The 20435-nt window shown below is 37.1% G+C and overlaps 1 protein-coding gene across 20 annotated transcripts in view; it reads right to left on the bottom strand.

Moving 5' to 3' along the window:
• vps50 (VPS50 subunit of EARP/GARPII complex) overlaps positions 1 to 20435 on the bottom strand; it is a 307794-nt gene that overhangs the window by 79152 nt on the left and 208207 nt on the right. The window lies entirely within an intron of this gene.

Here is a 20435-nt window from a genome sequence, read left to right as displayed (position 1 = left end):
GTGCAACTTTTTCATTTATGAGTAATCAATTACTGTTTCCCTTGTTACAACGCCATTACCGTTACTGACAATAAAATGTGCATTACCATATTTGAGAACTCTAAAGCTGTTTCCATGCGAGCAGTGTCTCTCTTGGTAAAAGGACCTCTCCTTCTCTGGGGTGTGTGTGTATGTGTGTGTTTGGGGCGGAACACAAAACCAACCAGCGATGATGATTGGTGTACATGAACATAAAAGTGGTGTAACTGAGAACGTGATGATTGGCTTAGATCAGAGGTGGGCAAACTATGGCCCACAGGCCATATGCGGCCCGCTGAACACTTTCATCCGGCCTGCGAAGGAGTTTTTAAAACGCTGCTTCTGAGTAACGGTTTGATTTCAATTAGTAAATTAATGATGCAATACAAGTGAATGCCATTTGATGGCAGTATTGCACGCAGTACAGTTAGAGCAACCAGTAGATTTAGAACACACTCTCGATATTAAAATGCACTTGACTGTTAATGACTGAAAAGGAGTCAGGCAAAAAAATTAAATTACTTTGAATGTCGTGTGTTTAAGGAAGAAAGGACAACAAAATATACTAATATTGGACAGAAAGCGGTAAGTTAGGGGTAATATGACAAGAAATTATTACTGTTTTTAAAGACTACAACCTAAGGGGTCGATCACACCGAAGGCGCATTTATGTTCCAAAAACACGAGGTGCACAGCACTGCCTTTTTGTTGACAAGAAAAAAAAGGAGCGTAGTGCGTTTTTTTATGTCGCTAGGCAACGACTGAATCAGCTGGGTATTTTGCGAGAGTGTTGCTGTTGACATTAATACAACTTTATTTTCAGGTTCATTGTTCACATTAACACACTCATCATAACATGACTTAGCATAACAAAGGCTACGATTCTTCTTCCATTTTATTTCTTAGTTTTATAATGACTGATATGAGCGTATTAATACAAGCTCAAGTGAGATTGTTGAGAATTTGACTCAAATTATATAATAATTGCTGGTTAAATGTGTTAATTTTCGCAGTAGAATATATATTTTTTTCATGAACACATTCACTTTAAAAAGTTCTTATCAAAGATTTGTGGTTTTATGATGACTGATCTGTATATTCTAAAAGCAGTGCAAATTAGATTATTGTAAATTTGACTGAATAGTAAATTTTAAGAATTATTTTTAATGTGTTAATATGATTTTTTTCTATCAGACGATATCTTTTCTATTCTCCACTAAAATTATTACATTATTATTATTATTACTATTATTATTATTATTAATATTATTATATTTTATAGGGGTATATTATTGTTTTATAATAATTGATAAGTGATGATAAATATAAGTGCAAATTCATTTGACTTGTAAATTTGACCCAATAATAACTAATAAAAAAAACTGTTTTGTGTTAATGTGGCATGTTTCTGTCCGATATTACATGTTCCATGCATACTGCCACTATAAATAAAAGTAATTTTTTGAAGTATTTGACATGTGGCCCTTCACTTGGTTTGCAAAACTTGATGTGGTCCTCGGGTCTAAAAAGTTTGCCCACCACTGGTTTAGATGGAGTACATTTTGTTTGCCAATCAGAGGCAGAGAAGGGCAGGTATTCACACAAGCACACAGCAAAGACCAGGAATCAGAACGATGGCTAATCCAAAAAGTTAGTGTTTGCAAACTAGAAGCACTACTTTTCCTACGTTAAGGTGAAAGGCAAGAATGTTTATGTATTGTGCAACTTATGCCCAGGAAAAAGAGTGTATATGTGTAGTTGACAAGCAGTAGTGGAAAGAGTACAGATAAATCATACTAAAGTAAAAGTACCATTACTTGTCTAAAAATGCAGTGCAAGTAGAGTAAAAGTATCCGTTGTAAAAATTACTCCAAGTATGAGTAAAAAGTAACCCTTTCAAAAGTATTCAAGAGTAGTGAGTATTACACTAAACAGCTGAAGCATTTACATGTAATTTGTGCATGTGTGTGCAAACGTAAAATTCTGTAGTACATTTAGTTATTGGCCAGTAGGCACACAATGTCATAACACATTAATATTAGGTTAGATTTAGGTTGTGATGTCAGGTGACCAAAATTCAATGTCTAGCCAGTGTCTAAGGACAATGATATTTTGATGTCCAATAACAACATTAAATGTTAAACATTGTTTTTAGGTTGTTAGAAAGGAATCAAATTCCACGTCAAACCAACATCTCAAACCAACGTCATGTTAAAGTCAAATACTGACATTTATTCATCAGGTATGGCAACCAAAACCCAACATCCGATTGATGTCATAGTGGTAACATCCACATGACGTCAAGCTATAACATCCCTAGACGTTGATATTTGGTTGATTTTAGGTTGGACGTTGGACATTTTTTCATCAGTGCATGCATCTAAATAGTCTCAAGGTCATTGCGTATAAAGATTTTGGACACTTTTAATGCTTTTAATAGATTTGAATGCTTTAATGTACAGATCGTGTACTGTTCCTTTATGTCATGGTGTCCCCCAAGGGTCAGTACTTGGTCCACTTCACTTTAGAATTTATTTATTTTCTCAATCTTTCTAAATGAAATGCCTACTTTACTACATCCAATCAGCTCGCTGTAGAAAAAACAAGCCACGCCCACTGTTTTCTCATTAAATATTCAATCTCTCTAGAAACTGCATCACAATACAGGACAAAAAATGGTCGCAGCTTCCGGTTCATCTGGACTTTAAGAACCTTATATTTCTCTAAAGTGTCAAGCTTGAATACCTTTTAAGAGGCCGCGGACACCCTGTTATTTCAAAAGAGAAGCACAAATGCTTGCATGAACTGATGGATCTGTACAACCAAAGCTGAAATTGATCCTTGTAGGAGGATTTATGGCTGGAGTTCAAGTAAAACATGGAAAAGAGGGAAATTGATCTTACTGAGAATAAAAAAAAAACATGGCAAGGATTCATATGAAACCTTTGTTCCATGCTACATGCAATATTGCTGAACAGAAATGCGCACGGGGGTTTTGTTGATGTGGTAACACCCACAAACAGATGCTCAAACACCTGAATCAATTACACAAACATAAGCTTTTGTGCGTTTGCTATAAAAGCTGTGTTTACGGATTGCTTTGAAGAAAAGCAGACTGAGGGAATGGATGGCATCGCTGGAGAGAGATAATCACAGAAACGCAGCTGGCCTGAGGGAGAAACTCACTATCAGATCTGAAGCGCAAGCCTTCAGCACTGCCCAGTGGACACACACATACGCACAAACACACACCCAAGCATTTATGTGCAAAAATACAGCTAAATTCCCACTATCCCAGGCTCTCCTTTTCAACAAAAATCGAGCTCAACTACAGGTTTCTGGAAATAATAGTTTGTAATTTCAAGGAAAATCTCTATAATGTAAACAAGAACCGTGTTTGAAGACCTCACAATAATACCAGACATTAAATTAAAGACTTACAAGTCCCCTACAGGAAAAAAGTGACCATTCATTTTGAAACCATTCAGATGATCTTCCAGTCAGGCAGGAGCACCTTTAGCTTAGCTTAGCATAAATAACTGAATTGGATTAGAGCATTAGCATCTTGCTCAAAAATGTAAAATAATAAATTTTCCTGTTTAACGATTGAGTCCTCTGTTGTTACCTCATGTATTAGAGAAAACAGAAAGTGAAAAGTTGCTATTTTCTACGCTCGTGTGGCTAGAAACTATACTTTTATACTAACATGATAATCAAGGAACTTTGCTGCTATACCATGGCTGCAGCAGGCGCAATAATGTCCTTTATTAGGTAACTAGGTATCAGGGCTGCATAATATCATACTATCAATGCAGCAAGGTTCCTGGTGACATTTTGTTTGATTAATTGTTTTTGCTTGATTAAAAAAGTTTTTAAAAAAATTAAGAAACAAAAGTTTTTAAAATTAAGAAACAAAAGTTTTTAAATTTCAAAGGTGATTCTAGATTTTAACATTTTATCTTAAGTTTGACAAACAGTTTGGGAGAATTTGATGTTCCCTTATTCAAAGCACACTTGACCTTAACCTTGTGAAATTAATAGCCTTTGGTATAGGTAGACAGATAGATAGAACAGCAGAATGATACACAGAATGACCAAATATGACAAAAAACGATAGGGTTTTTATGGAAGTTACTTTTAAAAGTACTACATTACAATATTGAGTTACTCTACGAAAAAGTAACTAGTTATATTGCTTTTCATGGTAATGCGTTGCCTTAAAAAAAACACATAATTGTGTTTATATGATTTAGGATTTTCCCAGTGATGGGTTGTGGCTGGAAGGGCATCCGCTGCGTAAAAACTTGCTGGATAAGTTGGCGGTTCATTCCGCTGTGGCGACCCCAGATTAATAAAGGGACTAAGCCGACAAGAAAATGAATGAATGACTGATGAATGATTTAGGATAACGTTGTCTTCTAAGATCTTCCTGACTCTAAAGCTACACATGCCGTATATATATATTTATAAAACTTTAAAGCAGTTTATTTGCTAACTGTCCACTGAGACAGAAATGTAAGCAACCCAAGATCATTATGGATATGTACCCCTGCATACATTTCTGGAGAGCGCTTTTTTAGATCTCAAATTTCTCTAGCGAGTGCCATTCGCTCCTGCTGTTCCTACGTTAATCCAAGAGGCCGCTGTTGACTGACTGACTGACTGACCAATAACCCCAGCCTCCTCCTTCACTAAACTCAACCAATAGTGTTTTCAAAAGCTCTGATTGACTCGCCCACCACCTTCCCTAAACCCAATCAAGTTTTAAAAAGCAATCCAGAAAAAGGAAAGCCATCTTCTGATTTTTACCACTTTTTCAGATATAAACATGATCTTACCCTGTTATGAACAATTTTTTGCCTTTTGTTTTCGTTTTACCTGCTTTCTGGAACTGTTCTACGCTGGAGTTAAACCTCAATGTCTGGGAACCGCGGAAACTCCCCCTCCCCCCGAAGCCGTCGGGTGGCATCATACCTTTCCGTAGCGTTCTTTTAAAAGTTAATTCGTACCTCTGGTTAAATAGTTCTCTCTCTCTCTCCAGAAATGTATACGGGGCTACGTATTTACAATGAGCCTGTGTTGCATGTAAGACTCTGGCCTACCAACTTAGTTTCTATCTAACATAGGCTCATTCTGAAAGCAGCCCTACATTCGTTTCTGGAGATTGCGAATTATGTAACCAGGGCTACGTATAGCTGCATTACATCTTTAAAATGAACGCTACGGGGTGGTATGACTTCGTTCCTTTTCACACTTAGCAGCTTACCTATGTATGTCGGTGGAGTTGACCGCAACAAAAAGGTTTGAGTCTGGTGAAGAACGGTTTTAGAAAGCGGGTAAGACAAAAACAAAAGCTAAAACAAAAAAATAAATAACCAAGTAAATAACAGGGTGAGAATGTGATGAAATCTTTTCTTTTAAGAAAAGTAAAGGCTTTTCTTTTTCTGGATTGCTTTTTATAATACTGAGGTTGGGTTTAGTGAAGGTGGTAATCGGGTCAATCGTTGCTTTTAAAATGCTATTGGTTGGATTTAGGGAAGGGGAGGGTTGGGGGATTGGTCGGTCGGTTAGTCAGTCAGAAATTTAGTCAGTCAACAGAGGCCTCTGGTGGATTTACGCGAGAGCAGCAGGTATGAATGGCACTCGCAAGAGAAATTTGAGATCTCAAAACGCGTACACATCGGTCTCAGGTGGATTCACGAAAACAAAAACTGCTAAAAACTTAGCTCTGGGGACATATTTTGCCCTCTCCAGAAATGTATATAGCAGTTCGTAATCAGAATGAGCCTGAGTTGTTTCTATCTGTTCTCTTGCAGCGCATTCTCTCATTGAGTGTGTGATTTAATGTGACTACAATGATTTTAATTCTACAATTTATTTTTTAAAAGCTAAATAATAAAAATAAAAAGCAAGTTACATTCAACCCAGGCTCATTCTGAAAACGTAGTACTGTGGACGTTTCTGGAGAGCGGGAAATACGTCCCGGGAGGAATGTATTTGTGCAGTTTTTGATTTCGTGAATCCGCGAGAGGTCGCTGTGCACGCTTTTTCGCATCTCGAACGTCACTCTGTCCTCACGTAAAACCACAAGAGGCTGCTGTCGAACGACCATCTGTCCGACTGGCTAAATAATTGACTGGGCGACCAGCCAATCGGACGACCCACCTTCCCCCTCCTTCCCTAAACTCAAGCAGTTTTACCGATTGACCCGCCCCCAGCAAACTTCCCTAAACCCAACCAACAATTTACAAATAAAAAAAACGTCCAGAAAAAGAAAACCCCTCATCTCCTTTTTACCTTGTTTTTGGATTTGACCACATTCTTATTCACTTGTTCACTTTATTTTTTGGATTCTGTTTTCGTTTTACCTGATTTCTGAAATCGCTCTTCCCCGGACTCGAACCCGGACGTCACCGTCGTAGTCAGCTCCTCTCTGCATCTCAAGTCCGCCGACATACACGACGAGCTAACCGCAGTGTTACTTGTAATGTGTTACCCCAAACACTGGGTAGAATGATAAAATAATATACGCAAAACAATAAGGAAAAAACTGTATATAGGATGACAAAACTATAGAAAGACACAGAAGATTGAAAAGCAGATGAAACAAAAAACAGACAGAATGACAGATAAAACAGTAGCTAGATATGACAGATAGATGGGTTATGCATGCAGGGTTATTTATAGATGTATGTGTGCGCATCACTCTGTGCTGTATTCCTGCACGTTCTTTCATTTTCTCAACCAAACCAGAAAAAGCTTGTCACGGGGATGAAAGAATCAAACATTGGCAGATGTGTAAAGGACTGAAATGAGAAGAGCTGATGTAAAAAAGAAGATGACATTAGGCTTTGAGTGACACAAGCCTCTTGAGATGGCCACAATAAACTTTAAGCCCAGAGAACACGGATTCCCATTGATTTCTCCAATGAACAGAATGCCATTACCAGCGAGCAGCAATTATGGGTAAATATTGTTCATGTGGGTGGCATGAAACGTGTCACGTGTTCAGAAACACACTCTATTTTCTGAAATGATCTATGAAGTAACATACACTCAGCGGCCACTTTATTAGGTACACCTTACTAGTACCGCGTTGGACCCCCTTTTGCCTTCAGAACTGCCTTAATCCTACGTGGCATAGATTTCACAAGGTACTGGAAAAATTCCTTAGAGATTTTGATCCATACTGACATGATAGCACCATGCAGTTGCTGCAGATTTCTTGGCTGCACATTAATGATGCAAATCTCCCCTTCCACCTCATCTCAAAGGTGCTCTACTGGATTGAGATCTGGTAAGTGTGGAGGCCATTTGTGTAAAGTGAACTAATTGTCGTGTTCAAGAAACCAGTCTGAGATGATTCCGAGATGGTTATTCGAGATACTGTTGCCTTTCAATCAGCTCGAACCAGTCTGGCCATTCTCCTGTGACCTCTGGCATCAATAAGGCATTGACCCCACAGAACTGCAGTTTACTGGATATTTTCTCTATTTCAGACCATTCTCTGTAGAGATATTTTTGCATGAAATCCCTGTAGATCAGCAGTTTCTGAAATAAACCAAAAACCATGCCACCTTCAAAGTCACTATAATCCCCTTTCTTCCCAATTCTGATGGTCGGTTTGAACTACAGCAGATCGTCTTCTCCACGTCTACAGGCTTAAATGCATTGAGCTGCTGCCATGTGATTGGCTGATTAGAAATTTGCATTAACGAGCAGTTAGACAGGTGTAAAAAATAGGTAAAAAATACAATACATTTGTATTAGTTAATATATTTACTAGCATAAACAAACAATGAACAATACATTCATTACAGTATTTATTCATCAAATGCTGTACAAGTATTGTTCATTGTAAGTTTATGTTAGTAAATACATTAACCAACATTAATTAATAAAACCCTATTGTAAAGTGTGACCGAAAGCTTATTATCTTACAATTATGCAAGACGCCAAACTTTTCACAAGGCGGAGAGTGCATGTCGGGTAATAAATGATTTATCGAGCCATGTAAAAATAGCACAGTGCATGTGGGGGTGGAGCCTAAAGGCTTTTCCCTCTAAACATTTCGCTCTTTATCTGTGCTCTCCATGAAAAGACGAAATTAGGTCTCACAGGAGGTCTGAGTCTTGCAAAAAGAGGTGATAATGTTTAAAGAGCTTTTAATTCAGCCCCAGCCGCAGAATGAGATCATTATATCTGCACGGGAAAGCGGGCCACAATAGGTGTACGCACTCATGGGAAATACCCCTCAGTAACTGAGCGTATAGAAAAGATGTGCTTAAATACTTCAACTTTTAAGTAACACTAGGTATTTTCAACAAACTATGGTACTAACAGATCTGTGAATACCAAATCCAGCTGTGGTATTGTTTGCTGAAAAGAGTACATACTGTATGTAAAAGAGCTTATTTAGGATAATTGTGAAATAATACAGGACCTGGTTCCTGGTTCTCAAACTTTTTTCACCAAGTACCACACCTCAGAAAAAAATTGCCTCTACAAGTCCCACCATAATGAGCAGCATTGAAATACAGTAGCGTAGTAGTAGCACAGTAAAGGAGCAACAGTTCTGCACAGTTCAAAAAACGTGGCAGATTAATTCCTATTATTAAGAATATTTATTATTGTCAGCCACTTTAAACATAAATAGTCTGAATGTTAACACTGTACTGTGCTTATATGTAAAAAAAAACAACAAAAAAAAAACAAACAAACTAAAAACATCAACATTTAAATTAAAATATGCTTAAGGCAAAAAGAAAAGTGCTGTACTTAAATGTAAAGTATTAAAATATAGTAGCCAATTCATCAACACCTAAAAATGTTGCCTGGACCTCAGAAATATAGGCGATATGTCATATAATGAGTATTATTATGTCATATTCACATATAAATAATTTTTGATAAATTTTGAAATATGACATATTTGATTCCTCCACGTACCACAGTTTGAGAACCACTGCTTTAAGTGATAAAACAATAGTTGTTCAGCACAAAGAAAAATGAGTAGAAAAAGAGAGCTCGTAAACATTGTGGCTGCGTCCCAAATTGCCTACTACTCATTTAGGTATTGCAGTACTTTCAAATTTACTTTACAGCTGTTACAAAAGTATGTAATATGGCAAGTTGTTGTCTTATTGTCTACATCAGTGGTTCTCAAAGTGGAGTAGGGACCCCTCGAGGGATCGCGGGACAATGACGGGGGGTCACCTGGTGATTTCCAAAAATCTATTTATTTCTACTAAACCATATAAGCATTGCCATATTTTATCCATAACCTACTGAAGAGAAAAAAAATAGTTGTTTATAGTTACTATATAGTTACTATAGTAGCTTATAGTTACTAGTTCTATTGGATTGTGACCCCTGTGGCAATTACATTATAATAAAGACATTATATTAAATGACATTAATTATAATTACATTTATATTAAAGACACATATTAAAGAGGCAATAGCGTCAGATGCAGCAGATTGATTTTATAACACCAGGTTAAACTTTCTGGCCTATTTACAGCACTGACATACATAAAAAAATAATAAATGAAGAATATATCTGTGTGAATTGGTGTGCGTGCGCCATTGCATGCAAGGTTTCTGTATTTATAGACACCTCAGAGGACATTGGGGGTCGCGAATCACTGGCATTGTCATTTTGGGGGTCGCAGGCTGAAATGTTTGGGTACCCCTGGTCTACATAGTATGAATGTAAGTAGTATGAATTGAATTTTATTTGTTACCATCACATGATCTACCTACTTTCATTACATTAATACCATGAATTATACTGCATGAATTATGAACCATGAATTACACTTCATGAATTTTACTGCATGGATAGTCCATCTGATGTGCTCTACAGAATTTTGCAGGGAGTAGTAAATCATTTGGGTATATTTCGTCTACCGTTTTTTGAATGCTATGGATTCAGATATAATACTCATGTCATATCATAGCTCATGTACTGTTTTTCACATACTATATAGTAGGGAAGTATGAGATTTTGAATGCGGCAAATGTTTCCCAGAGCCATAAATATGTTAATATGTCATCGTTTTCCCACCCTTGTTGTTCCAAATTTCAATTTCTTCTATGAAACAAATATAAATATTTCACAGATTTCTTTATACCATGCAAGTCAATGGGAACCAGTGTTGTTTTAGACCTCTTTGACTTTCATTTCCTGGATAAAATCCTCCTTCAAAATTCATGCTTTCATACATGTTTAGCTTAACTGACGGTTGGGTACTGATGACTTGCTCTGTTGAACACAAAATAAGTGTCACAACCAGCGATCGCTCCCCAGCGGATCGCTGGTTCTCACACGAACTCAGGACTTCATTTCCGCATTCCCCAGGACTACACATTCATACATGCACTGCTCCCAAACACGCACGCCTGCTCACTCATGTATCCTGATTGCAAGCACCAGCTGAGCCTTGTTCACAGACTGATTACATCCCATTCATAAGCCACCCTCTCACGCTACCAGTTTGCCGAGTCTTGTTTTCCTAGTAACATTACAACGCGTTTCCCTGTCTTGTTTCTCCGTGTTTCGATCTTAGCCTTGTATGCCAGTTATCCTGTTTAGCCGCCTGCCTTTTGACCTTCTGCCTGTTTATATCGACTACAATTCTGGACTGCCTGTATATACCTGTTTGCACCTGATGACCATTGCTTGCCTGACTATTGAATAAACTGCATAGTGGATCTTACCTCCTGTGGTCTCCTGTCACTCCACCCCAGTCGTGGTAACAATAAGATGTGGGCTACTAAAGAATGTTGAAAACCGGCAAACATTGTTATCCATAGTAGGAACAACAAATACAATGGAAGTCAATAATTACTGATTTCCATCATTCTTCAAAATATCTTCTTTTGTGTTCAAGAGAATAAGGGTGTAGATTTGGCATCAATGGAAGGGATGTGTCCCCACCAATGTCCAGCAATTACCTAAAATTTCCCCACCAATAATTTAATCACCTTCAAAATAAAAAAATTGCTCTGTTAACCCTTAGTAACCTAAACATGTAGAAAGGGTTAAATCATGTTCTCTTCTCGGGTGCTCCCTCCCACAAAACACATGAGGACATTGTGATTGGCTGGGACTATTTATGCTATTAATGACAGCTGTAATTAGATTTGAATGTGAGAAGCACCAAAACAAGGAATTTTGCGGTCCTCCTTCACTGAACAAGGCGTAGACATAAGTAGCAACTTTTCAAAGAGTCAAGTTTTTAAAGTCAACCATAATATTTTAATATAAGAAGAAATTCAGTTTTGACTTGGTTTTTCATGATTATGAAAAATAATAGTCGAGATATAGCGGTCACAAATTAAATTGCGTCACAAGCCTCTGTAAATTTCCATACATTCATACCTCCTCAAAGCCAGATTGCAGTAAAATCATGTAAATTGACTTTTGTAGCATGGGATTTGTTTCATTAATTGTTATTCGTATTATTAAGTATTTAAAGCCTTTATTCATGTTTTTAAAAGTATTAAAGAGAATCTGTGGTGTTCTATGCATGCAATACAGGGATGAATGTCCCTACAAATGTCAAGAGCAAATCTACACCCTTGCAACAGAACTAAAAACTTCAAACTGGTTTGGGACAAGTCAAGGGTGGGTAAACGATGACAGAATTTCAACATCACGTCTTGTAGGCTGCAAGGTTTAGAAAATCCCAATGTGGCTGCAATTTGGAGTAGGAGCAACATCTTGAACTCTTCAAAGTGTTCTTTAAACCATTCCTAAACAATAAGTCAAGTGCGGCGAGGCCATCAGTGATATATAAAAGAAGACTGGACTTCTCTGACCTGTGTGCATGTGCCAATGCGTAGGCCCTAAAGAAACGGTGGACATGGGTCATCCTAGGAACACTGACTGCCCTGCAGCAACACAGTCCCACATGCAGTAGAATACAACACACTATATTGTAAGACATTCCTCTCACATCACTTTTCTGCAGGTTTGTGAATCCCTTCTCATATATGCACAAGCATACACATAACACAAACTCAATTTTACACAAGGAATATTAGCCTGCATTAATAAAAGCAACTACAGGGGTAGGTTTAGATTAGTTTAACAACAAAACACAAGTAAATACAGCTATTCCATCTAGTCTCTCCCTATATTGTTTACCATGCAACTCTAAATATTTGCTCTGAAATAGCATGTCGGGTTGGCTTGCACACCGCCGGACAATCGCTAGTCCCTTTTAACACATGAGAGAAGGTTCTTTTGCGGTGCTCCTGTTTCAGAAGGCATGGCTCTAGACGGCAGGGGAGGGACTATGATTCAGAGACTTATGCTATGCTGTTAGCATTGTGGAAGATCACCTACTGCACCTTTAAAAACAGATCTGGATCTGGAGTTTTCTCTATTAGTATAGCTGATTAACCACGAGAATTATTTATAATATTTATTAAATTTCCTATTAATTCTATTTTATTAACATCCACCCCTACCTCAACCCTAAATCCAACCATCACAGTAATGTAAAAACAGATCTTGATCTAGAATTGTATCTGTTAGTATAGCTAATTAACCAAGTGGACGGATGATAACAGCCTTCTGAGCCTTCCAGTAGGTGCAGACGGCCCCTACTGGCTCATATTTATCAGCTGATAACCACTGATAAGGCTAATTCAATCGAGAGATAACATTTAAAGCTGGTGTCCATAGACTGCCTTCGTTTGATCCACTTCTTTTTGCTAACTTATTTCTTTTAACCACTTTCTTTTCCCTGAAGGAGCACTACACTTTTTTGGAAATAGGCCCATTTTAAGTGCCCTAAAGTTAAACAATAGAGTTTTAGCATTTTTAAATCCACTCAATCAATCTCCAGAAGCACTTTTAGCATAGCATAAATCACTGAATCGGATTAGACCATTAGCATATCGCTTTTCCTATTTAAAATAAAGAGGAAAGGCAAGGCAAGTGTATTTATATAGCACATTTCATACACAATGGTAATTCCAAGTGCTTTACATAAACGAGAATAAAAGAGACAATGCACAATGGAACTGAAATGCCTGGTTTTAAGCCACAATAATTCACCAGTATGATGTACAACATCAATTCATCTTGGAAATGACAGATACAAGTCCTGCACAATGGCCAGAGGAATTTCAAGCCATTCTTCTTGCAGAATAGTGGCCAGGTCACTAAGTGATGCTGACTCGCTCCTCCAAACACTCCAAAGTGTCTCAATAATATTTCTATCAGGTGACTGTGCAGGCCATGGGAGATGTTCAATTTTACTTTCATGTTCATTGAACCCCTCTGTCACCAGTCTTGCTGTGTGTATTGGTGCATTATCATCCCAATACACGGCACCGCCTTCAAGATAGAATGTTTGAACCAATGAGGTGCACATGGTCCACCAAAAGGGTTTGGTAGTCCTTGGCAGCAACGTGCCCATGTAGTACCACTATTGGGCCTAGGGAATGCCATGATATTTCAGCCCAAACTATCATTGATCAACCCCATACTTCACTCTGGGGATGTAACAGTTTAGGTGGTGTGCTTCCTTGGGGCTTCCCCACACCGTAACTCTCCCAGAAATGAGAAAGACAGTGAGGGTGGAGTCATCAGAGAACAATACATGTTTCACCTTGTCCACAGCCCAAGATTTTCGCTGCTGGCACCAATGCTTGGATTGGGTCCATATCCAGACCAGATGGTGGACCAAAACACACCCCTTCATCCAAGACACCAGGCACACTAGCCCTCAGAACAGACTCCTGCAAAAAAACCTGGTTTATGAGACGAGTCTGCACAGATCCCAATGGCTTGAACATATCCCATCTGGCAGCGGAGACTTGTAACTCGACCAAGAAGAACAGTCATGATGCTCGTTTTCACTTTCCACAGAATTACTACAGTTGTTTTGAAATACAACAGAATTTTATTAATTACTAACTACATTTAATGAAATGATTACAGTCAGATGACGACTATGATTTGAATGCATTATTACGTAGGTATTATCTAAGAAGTGAACATCACCTAAGACTAATAAGGGTTTTTGTTTCATTGTGAATTTAGTTTAAACTAGAACCTAAAGTTTATTGATAAACTTTGATGTTGGCTTGAGAAAGCCAACGTGACTGCGCTAGGACTGGGAATGGCAGTTGGCAGGAAGCACAGCGGCGGTTGCTAAGTGGTTGCTAGGCAGTTGCTAAAACAATTATGGCATTGTTAGGTGGTTGCTAAGCAGTTGCTAAATGGCAATGCTCGTGTACATGTTTGATCAAATGCTAATACTTAGTAGGCATTTCTAGCATATGTTATTGCATTTAGATAATCATTCATAGCATGTAGCTAATTGTTTTTAGCACTTGGCTTCCATTATCATTGTTACCATGCATAGTACACAGGAAGTCCCATTTGCTAGCATGAGTCAAACGAGCCAATGCCCAGGTCCCTACGATGTTCTGATGTAGAGATATTGCTATTTATATTTTTAAATGGTTGCTAGGTTATACTGTTTTATTGCTATGGGGACATTTGACAGGTTAGTGAAGATACATCAAAGCTTCTTGGCAATATAAGTGATCTTAATCAACCCCGATGTTTCTATGACAGTCTTTATGAGTGTCAAAAACTGGACTTGAACATTATGTATTCCTGTTGTTGGGTTGCGGCTGGAAGGCCATTCGCTGTGTAAAACAAATGCTGGATAAGTTGGCGGTTCATTCCATTGTGGCGACCCCTGATTAATAAAGGGACTAAGGGAATGAACATTATGCAAAAATGGCTTGCTGTATTTTTTTGAAAATACAATGCTTAATGAGTGTGTAAGTGATACATGCAAAAATGGCTTGCCATATCAGTAAAAAATATGGAGTTTAAGTCAAAAATGGCTTGCCATATTTTAAGAAAAAAAATGCTTAAAAATTATTTATTGGAAAACTATAAGTCTGATAAACGTTAAAGATATAGCAACAAAGAGAACACAGAAAAAAAAAAAAAAACGCATCTAAATACAGCTTTTGGCCAAATTTGGGGCTTGTATAATTTTTTTATATGCCCGGATTATAAAAATTTAATATTTAACATATTTTATAAAAAAAACAATAAGTCTTATAGGCATGAGGAGATATAGCAACAATCTTGAATGTAGAAGGCACATTTTGACCACATTTGGGCCTTGTGGCATGAACGGCCTAGGAGGAGATACGTTTGTTTTCAAGAACAGAGTAGTATAACAGTATGTTGGCTTTCTCAAGCCAACATAATAAACCAATGCCAACTATTGGAGCCTTATTGCACAGTGTCAATGTACAATAGCCCTAATGGCAAGATTTTTAAATCAATATTTCAGCATTTAGTAAGCCAGATTAATGTGAAAATGTTTATGTTTGAACTACTAAACTAACTAATGAAGTCTCCAAGCATGTGAAGCTGTTATGAACACCACTCCAAATGCAATGTGAATATTCTTTAAAAGCAAGTTAAACCAACGAGAAATGATTTGTTTACATTTTATTTTGATGGTCTCTGTGTTGAATTTAAGTTACATTGCATCTAGATGCCAACTAATTCTCATTAGATTATAAGTAGACTGGGATTAGTGTAAGATGACATGTACTTGCAAAGTTTCTTAGGGCCTACTCACACTATGCTATCTAAACTGTGCCCAGGCCTGTTTCCCGGATCGTTTGAAAAGTGTGAGTGCTCTGAATCAGACTCATGGTTCACTTTGCCGGCTCTGGCCCGGTTGGAAGAGATGTGCCTGAGCCCAGTTCACTTGGGCTTTGGCACGATATGCTTGTGTGCGAGTGCAAATGTGCCAAAGCCCGAAACTGGACTGCTTCAAATGTGTTTATTAATCATTCTTACTGTTCAATGAATGCAAACTGTCGTAGTTTATTGAAGACGCAAACCCCTCACTGCACCACAGCTGCACCTTCAGCAAACCTCCTAATTCCTGCAGCACGAGGACTTTATGATTGTTTATGAGCGTCAAAAGTGGCTGATCTGTTCTGCGAACTATTTGACTGCGTGTCACTGTATCCCAAATGACTTAATATAACTGAAGAAATCTCCACTGTGCTGAGCGAGAGCACTTCTGACCAACGCATCATCGATGACACAAGCATGGCCAGGCCCGAATGTAATTTGAGTGCGGGCCGTCGGGGAAGAGGGGATGGGGGACAAGCGTGCTTTGGCCCGGTTTAAGGCATCTGTACATAGTGTAAGTACGCCCTTATAGTCTGTTAAATATCTGTTGAAGGAGCAGTATCAACAGATATTAAGCAGACAGTCTACTAATACTCAAGTGGACCATCAAAATAAAGTGGTACCAATTACTTACAGTATTTTGACGTGCCTAAGATATCAATATTTTGTACATATTTTGGCATATATGTCTGAAAAGAAGCAACCCACAAGCCTCAGTATTCTGCCCACCAGTCTATCAGATCTTCGTTGCTGTCCAGTCCCCAACATCCAACACGATTTCTTACCATTTAACAAATGTTACAAATATTCAGAGCTATTAAAACAGAGTGACTATAAAAAGCGCAGCCATAATAAATCATCACTAGCTAGAATAATCTTAAAAACCTGCCTGTACCTCCAGCCAATAAACGATTGCTCTCAAGACTCTTCAGGCCATCAATTCTCAGCGCTATCTCAGATACCTGAGGCTCTGCCAGCATAACTGATGCATTCGCTTGATATGTGATGCGAGAGGTGCCAAAAGTCTGGGAGCTAATCTCTGATATGTCCCGACAGCCCACGGGAACACAGCAGAAATGTAGGAGGCCCGTCCACCACTGATGACCCAATCATTGATGGGGACATACAGTCTCACTTTCAGGGGTGCAAGCTTATCCGTAGTATTTTACCTCATATCTACTGAAACAGAGTGATGATGGGCAAAGAGGAACTTATCATACATGTGGTATAAACAAATGCTTTCACGGACTTAAAAGGGATGCAAAAAAAAAATAAAAAATCACTTTTATAAGGGGTTTAAACACAGTTGTGTGGACGCATTGTGTGAATATAATCAGCATTTAATGATAAGAAATTAATTCATTCTATTTTTTATAATCACACTTGATAACAACAGACTGCAGAAACACTTTGATTGGCATGCTCCCTTTCAGATGCCATCAGAGGGGGGAAGCCCCACCCACTAGTGACGATCTCTCCCTCATTAGCATCGACAGCTCTGAGTGAGAAGGGGTCTTCTGCACCTACTGGTAGGGCTAGAAGGCTGTTATCATCCATCCACATGGTTAATCAGCTATAGGTCACATAGCTGAGGCCCAAAGTTAACGCGAATTATTTATATTATTTAATAAATTTCCTATTAATTGAATTTTATTAACAGGATTAAGAAAAAAAAATGAATGAATGAATGAATGAATGAATTAATGAATGAATGAATGAATGAATGAATGAATGAATGAATGAATGAATGAATGAATGAATGAATGAATGAATGAATGTCTACCCCAACCCTAACCGTAAACCCAAATGTCACAGTAATATAAAGGAGCAGTAGGTGAACAAGTTTCTTTAAGTTTTCCTCACTGGAAGCAAAGCATCTAATTCTTGCGATGTTTTTGAGATGATAGTATGCTGATTTACTTACTGCTTTGACATGACTACTAAAATTCAGATCTGATTTCAGAATCACACCAAGATTCTTGACCTTATTTTTTGTTGTTTGACCCCTAGAGCCAAGGTACGTATTCACCGTGAGAAATCTCTGTTCTCAAATGCAGTGACTTCAGTTTTCTCTTTGTTTAACTAAAGAAAGTTTTGGCACATCCAACTGTTAATTTCATCAATACGTTGGCAGAGATGTCAATGGGGCTGTAGTTATTAGGCATTGAGTCTAAAAGCAATATTATTGAAAATAGGAACTCTAGGGGACTTTTGAGCCTATTTTCAAATAAGTGGAATGTTCTTTTAATACGCTGCTTTTTTCCTCTATTAGTTTAAGGAACCAGATAACTGAAGCCTTATTAGTAGCACATCTGCAACCTTGTTAACAGAAACTGCTCTTCCCCAGAGTCATTAAATGCTCACAGTTGATTCTAGCTAGCTTACTTCAAGCTAGCAAAACAAATTTGCTGATAATGAACACAGGAATAAAGAACAAAAGGGGAAGAAAACCCAGCATAAGGACCTTGTACTCACATTGTGCACTAACATACAACAACACTTTTTGTAGTGAAACTTTTAATATATGTATTAAAATGCAAATGATTTCTGTCACAGCAAAGCTGCATTTTCATCACACATAGAGTACAGTGCTTTCCAGTTGCATACATCTTCATTTTAATTTTTTTTTTAATTTTCAGATTTCTCAGGTAAATGAAAGTTCAAAATAACAGCTTAAATTAAAATATAATCTTTTCAACAGAATAAAAGTATTATAATGAAAAACAATATGTTTATTTACACTCTAAAATTTTTAAATAAGATAGCTTAACTTCATTCATTCATTCACTTTCTTTACGGCTTAGTCCCTTTAATAATCTGGGGTTGCCAAAGCGGAATGAACCGCCAAGTTATCCAGCACATGTTTTACGCAGAAGGATGCCCTTCCAGCTGCAACCCATCCCTGGGAAACATCCATACACTCCCATTCACATACATACACTATGGACAATTGAGCTTATCCAATTCACCTATGGCACATGTCTTTGGACTTGTGGGGGAAACCGGAGCACCCACAGGAAACCCACGCAAACACGGGGAGAACATGCAAACTCCACTCAGAAATGCTAACGGACCCAGGTGAGGCTACCCACTGCGCCACCACTCGGCCCTATAGTTTAACTTATAAATGTTTTTAAAGTTGATTTGACTTAATGAAAAAAAAAGTTATGGCAACTCTTCATTGAGTTATATTAAACAGAACTCATTCGTAAAAAGTTACGAATTAAATACTTATAATTTTTGTGCAAATTTAACTCTATTAACTCTGTTAGCAATACCAAACAATCTGAGTAGTTATATAGTTGCTTGGACTTAATAAGTTCCATTAATTGAACTCGTACCAACTTGATAACTGAACTTAAAATGTTACCAATACTCTAAATCTTTGACGATATCAGCTCAAATAATATGTGTGTATGACTATATATATTTACAGTATATTATAAGTTTACAGTACTCAAAGTATTTTGATTCAAAACTTAAATGGTTTGCTGCAAGGTTTTTCCTCACACAGTTGGAGTTAACTTATCGGGTTTTACAGTGTACTAAATAAAAGTAGTAACTAAATATAATAAAATATAAATATAATATAATAATATTTATAAATTAATAACAATACAATAATAACAATAAAATAGTTATAACAATAATAATTACCATACTATTACTACTGCTAATGATAATATTAATAGCAACCATAATAATAATAGTAATAATACAAATAATAATAATAATAATAATAAAAAAACAGTAATGATAATAAATAATAATAATAATAGCAACCATCATAATAATAAAAATGATGATGATGATAATAATAATAATAATAATATAAAAAAATAATACAACTAATAATAATAGCAACAACAATAATAATAATAGCAATAGTAATAATAATAATAATAATAATAATAATTATTATTATTATTATTATTATATCTTTTATTTATACTACTGGTATTTCATACATCAAAAGCAATACATCAAGTGTAAAAAACAAACTAACCCCAAAAAAACTAACCGTCAATTATATGAAAAATAACATGACCACAAAATGATGTCAGAAACAGCAAATCATGAAGTGTACAGCATAACTAAACTGCAGGGCACCGCTGCCACTGCTTGACATGCCACGTCAAAACCCCACTTTTAAATAAGAATAGTAAAAAAACAATCTCTCCTGGCTCTGTTTGCTATATTTAATGGAAAGTTCTTGCTGAGCTAATCATAAAAGTGTGATTGCTTTATCCACAGAAGATACCTGTAAAGCCGCCTCAAAATGCAGCCAAAACCTAATACATTTTTGGAGACCGCTTAATCTCTCGCCAGCAATTTCAGCCTGGGAACATTCTATAGTGACTATAAAATGCTGTCTAGGTAAGTCAGGTATAAGAACTGTTCACAAAAGTATATAGTTTTAAAAACACTGTAAAACTCTATTCCAACTATAGCACAACTATAATGATAATGAAAAAGAGGAACAATTATACAGAAATCAAATTCAAAATCATTATTATCAGCTGATAAGCACTAATTTCAGCCTAATTCACTAATTTGAAGCCATTTGTTTTCTGATTTATAAAAAAGCCTTGCACTTAAAAGGTTGTACATCTTAGAATTTTTCAGTCAAGACTACATTTGTGAAAATGACCTATTTGTTTTCAAAGGATTAATTAGGATTTTGAGCTCACTAAACTTGAAATCTTAAGTTTATGCA

This window comes from Danio rerio, chromosome 19 (genome assembly GCF_049306965.1).
Source record: "Danio rerio strain Tuebingen ecotype United States chromosome 19, GRCz12tu, whole genome shotgun sequence".
NCBI classification, from domain to species: Eukaryota; Metazoa; Chordata; class Actinopteri; order Cypriniformes; family Danionidae; genus Danio; species Danio rerio.
Note: the sequence above shows the minus strand (reverse complement) of the source record. Positions and strands in the feature narration are given on the sequence as shown.